Source organism: Hylobates moloch, unplaced genomic scaffold (assembly GCF_009828535.3).
Source record: "Hylobates moloch isolate HMO894 unplaced genomic scaffold, HMol_V3 SCAFFOLD_1, whole genome shotgun sequence".
Lineage (NCBI taxonomy): Eukaryota > Metazoa > Chordata > Mammalia > Primates > Hylobatidae > Hylobates > Hylobates moloch.
In genome coordinates, this window is record NW_026652276.1 from 136,067,863 (window position 1) to 136,074,110 (window position 6,248).

Below are 6,248 nucleotides of genomic sequence, written 5' to 3' on the forward strand. Positions count from 1 at the left end.
ACTAGGTATCAGGAACTTGTAACCATGTGGCGGTCGGCTGGTATCCTGTAGAACTGTTTACTTTGCAAAAGAGGTGCTGACTCATGAGGGTGCTAGCAAAAGGACCCTGCTGCCAAAGGGGCCCACTGGGCTTCACACAAGGGGACAAGTCTGTATGGCCTCCTAATGTTACTTACCCTGCCTAACGAGGTAAAGTACATGTTATCTTCCTAAAATGCAAAACTAATCATGTTCCTCTGATAGTTCCCCATTACCTTAGAATAGAGTCCAAACTTACCATATGAGTTCTTTCATGATCTGTATCTATCCCTCACCTTCTTCTCCAGATGTCCTGCCATTCCTTCATATGTATTCCATGTTGCAGGCATGGCCAACAACCTCATTCACTCAACAAATAGTAACAAGTAGCTAAACAGAAACTGTAAAACTAGTGAGTCAACAGGATATAAAATTGGTTTCTGCCTTCAGGGAGCTTACCTCATAAAAACATTTAATTATTATATAATCATGATAAGGGCAATGACATAAAAGTACTGTGTGTAATAAAAACATATAATGATAAAACTTACCAGAGCTCATTTAAACCTCTGTATCATGATCCCTGTATGTTCTGCTGGTTTTCTTTTTCCACCCAGCCTGCTTCCCTTTTCCTGAAAATCCTTTCTTGATCTACTTGTTCTTCTTCTGTGCTCTCATAATACCCTGTGCATATTGCTTTCAAATAATGTATCCCACTGTTGGTTTGCTTGGGTCTTTCCTTCCAACACACCCATTCCTCTATGGGTCTCTTATCTCTGTATCCCAGGGTATTTATTGAATAAATAATGTCCTTTTTTTTTTTCACTTTTTAACTTTTTTTTTTTTTGAGACAGTCTTGTTCTGTCATTCAGGCTGGAGTGCAGTGGTGCGATCTCAACTCATTGCAACCTCTGCCTCCCAGGTTCAAGTCATCCTCCTACCTCAGCCTCCTGAGTAGCTTGGGACTACAGGCACACGCCACCACAACTGGCTAATTTTTGTATTTTGTGTAGAGACAGGGTTTCCCCATGTTGCCCAAGCTGGTCTTGAGCTCCTGGGCTCAAGTGATCCTCCCACCTGGGCCTCCCAAAGTGCTGGGATTACAGGATTTTTTGAGACAGAGTCTCGTTTTCACCAGGTGAGTTCGTGGCCACTCGGCTCACTGCAGGTCCCCCGTTCCGCCATTTCCTGCCTCAGCCCCCGGTACGGACTACAGGCGCCACCCCGCCCGCTAATTTTTTTTTTTGTTTTTTAGTAGAGACAGGTTTCACCCCGTGTTACCAGGATGGTCTCGCTCTCCTGACCTCGTGATCCGCCCCCCTCGGCCTCCCCAAGTCTGGTTACAGGTGAGCGACCACCAGCCGGCCTTTTTAGAGCCTCACTCTGTCGCCCAGGCTGGAGTGCAGTGGCACGATCTCAGCTTACTGCAAGCTCTGCCTCCCGGGTTCATGCCATTCTCTACAGGATTACTTTTTATCTTGACTTCAGCCTAAGACTCACAGGAAATAGCAAAAATAGTACAGTGAGTTGCTTGTGTACCCATCTTCCAGCTTCCCCCAATGTAACATCTTATAAACTATAGTACATTATCCATAAAGAAGGCTCTGGAGAAGCAAAAGAAAAGAAAATAACAACAATAAAAAGAAACTCCAAAAACTATAGTACCTTATCCAAATTAGGAAACTGACATTGGCACACTGCAATTAACTAGACTCAGATCTTACTGGATTTTTTTTTTTTTTTTTACCAAAACTTTGTTATTTACTAGGCTTGAATCTGAATTTTTTGAGGAAAAAAAAAAAGCCAAGCATGGTGACTCACGCCTGTAATCTCAGCACTTTGGGAGGCAAAGGCAGACAGATCACTTGACCCCAGCAGTTTGAGGCCAGACTGGGCAACACGGCAAAACACCATCTCTACAAAAAATACAAAAATTAGCCAGACATAGTGGCGGGTGCCTGTAGTCCCAGGTAGTAGTCGGGAGGCTGAGGTTGGAGGATCACCTGAGCCCAGGGAAGTCAAGGCTGCAGTGAGCCGTGACCATGCTACTGCACTCCAGCCTGATTGACAAGAGGGTGACCCTGTCTGGGAAGAAAAGCTGGCCAGGCCCAGAGGCTCATGCCTGTAATCCCAGCATTTTGGGAGGCTGAGGCAGGATCTTATTGGATTTCATTATCTTTTGTATGAACTAATTTCTTGCTGTGTATTATATATTAAACATATATATGTTTATTCTATAAAATTTTATTATATGTTGTTATGGTTTGAATATTTGTACCCTCCAAATCTCATGTTGAAATGTGATCTCTAGTGCTGGAGTTGGGGCCTGGTGGGAGATGTTTGAGTCATGGAGGTGGCTCCTCATGAAGGGCTGGGTGCCCTCCCATTGTAATGAGTTCATGTGAGAGTAGGTTGTTTAAAAGAGCCTGGCACTTCCTCCCCTCTCTCACCATGTGATGCACTGGCTCCCTTTTTGCCTTCCACCATGACTGTAAGCTTCCTGAGGCCCTCACCAGAAGCAGATGCCTGCACTATGCTTCGTGTGTAGTCTGCAGAACCATGAGCCAAAATTAAGCCTCTTTTTAAAATAAATTACCCAGTCTCAGGTATTCCTTTATAACAACACAAAACTGACCAACAAATATGTATACATTTACACAGAGTCAAGATACAGAACTATTCTGTTACCACAAGGAACTCCCTTGTGCTACTCATTAATAATGATGTCCATTTTCACTGGATTTTCTCTGTATTATTACAGGGAAGATATATTGCATATTAGTGCTGCATTGCACTCCCTCCCTCAGAGAGGCTCCTGGTAACATTCTCCCACAAATCCAAGATTTTTAAGTTGGTTAAAATAGTGTTAAAAAAAAATTCTGGGCTGGACATGGTGGCTCACGCCTGTAATCCCAGCACTTTGGGAGGCCAAGGCGGGCGGATCATGAGGTCAAGAGATGGAGACCATCCTGGCCAATATGGTGAAACCCTGTCTCTACTAAAAATAAAAAATTAGCCGGGCATGGTGGTGCGTGCCTGTAGTCCCAGCTACTCCGGAGGCTGAGGCAAGAGAATAGCTTGAACCCGGGAGGCAGAGGTTGCAGTGAGCCGAGATCACACCACTGCACTTCCAGCCTGGCGACAGAGCAAGGCTCTGTCTCAAAAAGAAAAAAAAATTCTGACAAACTAAATATAGGGTTTAAATGAGCAAAGAACAATTCACGAATTAAGCTGCCTTCAGAACTAGAAGACAGGCTGAGCACAGTGGGTCATGCCTGTAATCCCCATACTTTGCGAGGCCGAGACAGGAGGATCAATTGAGGCTAGGAGTTTGAGACCAGGCTGGCCAACATAGTGAAATCCCATCTCTATTAAAAATATATATATATATATATATATACATATATATATTTTTTATTTTATTGAGACAGAGTCTCACTCTGTTGCCCAGGCTGGAGTGCAATGGCACAATCTCGGCTCACTGCAAGCTCCGCCTCCCGGGTTCACGCCATTCTCCTGCCTCAGCTTCCTGAGTAGCTGGGACTATAGGCGTCCGCCACCACGCCTGGCTAATTTTTTTTTTTTTTTTAGTAGAGATGGGGTTTCACCGTGTTAGCCAGGATGGTTTCGATCTCCTGACCTCGTGATCTGCCTGTCTTGGCCTCCCAAAGTGCTGGGATTACAGGTGTGAACCAATGCTCCAGGCCAAAAAAATTAAAAAAAAAAAAAAAGATAAAAAGAATTAGAAGAGGTTCAGAGAGTTCTGCTCTTCAATGTGGGCAGGCAGCATTTATGGACAGAAAATGTAAGTGAGTTACAGAAACAGCTTGATTGGTTACAGCTAGACATTTGCCCTATGTGGGCATGGTCTGATCAGTATGCTGCCTGTGATTGGCTGAAGCTCAGCTGTTGTGATTGGCTGAGACTCAACTGTTACAAAAACATACTCCTAGTTAGGCTTTCAGTTTCTTCCTAAACTGTTAGGCTGAGGTCATTATGTAGGGACTCAAGGTTGGAAGCATGCTCAAGGCAAATTTAGTTTAACAATATTGAAATTAACTTTAATTGTATCTTATCTCATCAATTACAATCTTAAATGATTATGATTTGTAAAGTCAGAAATAGTTAAACACTTAATTTTAGACATATGTTTCTTTTTCTTTTTTTTGAGATGGAGTTTACGTCTTTTTCCCCAGGTTGGAGTGCAATGGCATGATCTCGGCTCACTGCAACCTCCGCCTCCTGGGTTCAAGTGATTCTCCTGCCTCAGCCTCCCAAGTTGCTGGGATTACAAGCGCCCACCACCATGCCCAGCTAATTTTTGTATATTTAGTAGAGATGGGGTTTCACCATGTTGGCCAGGCTGGTCTCAAACTCCTGACATCAGGTGATCCCCCCGCCTCGGCCTCCCAAAGTGCTGGGATTACAGGCGTGAACCACCTGTGCCCGGCTGCATGTTTATTTTTCTAGGAATCATTACTATCTTCTTTCTGTTCTAGAATCATGACAATGTTTAAAGTACAGTTTTAGGATGATACTTTTTGTGGCCATCAGTTGAAAGGAAAGATGACTTGTTAACAATTCGAAGGAAAGATGCCTTGTTAATGGAAAAGGGTTGCATGAAATAACGTTTTGGATACGGGTCACAAGAGAGATGCTGTACATTCCAAAAAAGTTTGTGTAATTGCTAGAAAATACTGACGTATGACTCCCTAAAATGGGCAGTGGAACTTGCTGTGATCACTCAGAGCTAAGCTCAGAGACAAGATCTCTAAGGGAATAAAGATGGTGTTTTAGGTGGACCATCAAATTAATGATGCCAAGAACCTACAGTTATTCTAAGATGGCAGCTGCAAAAGAAAAGCTGAACGGGAGTCACCCTCCCCTGACTGCACCAGTATCTTCTTCCTCATTGTTCCAGTCCCCTATGAGACTTTGTTTAAGGGGATGGGAACCTTGAGATAAGGGATGGCAAACAAATACAAATATTTGAGTATAAATGTTCAACCTGTTCTTTTCCCAGTTAACACACCAAAGCGATTGGCCTTTTTTGAAACCTAGGAACATCAATCCATCCTACCAGGTCTCAGGGTTTTAAGTGTTAAAGAAGGATGCTTTAAATATAAACTAACTAGCCGACTGCTAGTTGTCTGACTTGTCTGACCCAATATCCATTCCCAGTGTTTTTCTCTTTTGTAATCTTTATAGGTGGCCAAATTACAATTCTAGACAATGAGATGTTTGTGGAAGTCTACTGAGTTTGGGAGATGTAGTATCCCGAGAAAGCTTTCGCTTTCCTGAAGAAAAAAAAGACCATGGATGGTGGAAGCCACCCCTTTTCCCCTCTTCCTATCTTGAACAAAGGTGCGTAGGCTAAAACTGCTGCAGCCATATTGCAACCATGAAGTTAATTTCAAGACAATCACAGAAATGATGGCCCTGCTGTTCTTGAGCTGTTGAACCAAAAAAGGTAACTGCCTACCTGTAGATTTGAGGTCTTGTTTAAGCTATTATAATGGAATCTTTTCGGAAAAAACGTGGGCCCAAATGCATTCCTAACTGTACAGCCATTAAAAGGACACCTTTTAGTCCTCTCTTTCATCCTCACAATTCATTACTCCTCTTACAGTCACTGATAACACCATCTAATCACCCTAAAAAACTCAGTTATCCTTGATTTCTTATTTCCCCTCATCCTCTAGGTAATCAAGTCTTATTTATCATAGCTGGCTAGTTTTCAAATATATCTCTGCTTCGCCATTCTCACTGACACTGTTAGTTTGGACTTTCTCTCCAACTCATGTCTGGACTGCATTAACAGCCTCCTAACTAGTATCCCTGGTTCCAGTCTGCTATCTACTATGCTTCAGAATTTTTTCTCTAAAATCTTATCAAGATATTCTCCTGCTTAAAAATCTTAAGTGGCTTTTTGTTGCCCACAGGATGAATCACGAACTCCTTGCCACAAGTATCATTTGTTATTGTTGTCTGCATGTTTAGACCGCATCTCTCATATCCAATCTGGCACGAAGTAGGTGCTCAAGTGTGTGTTAAATGACTTTAATCTTTTGTATGGCTTGTTTGATATCATACCACTTAACTATTTAATTAGACTAAGTACAGTGGTAGCATGCTGGATACTCAATAAAGATTGTTGAATGTAGTTTCCAGATTCTACTGTAAAACAATCCTTTATCAGTAGTTCCTGATAACACGCATCTTGGTGTGCA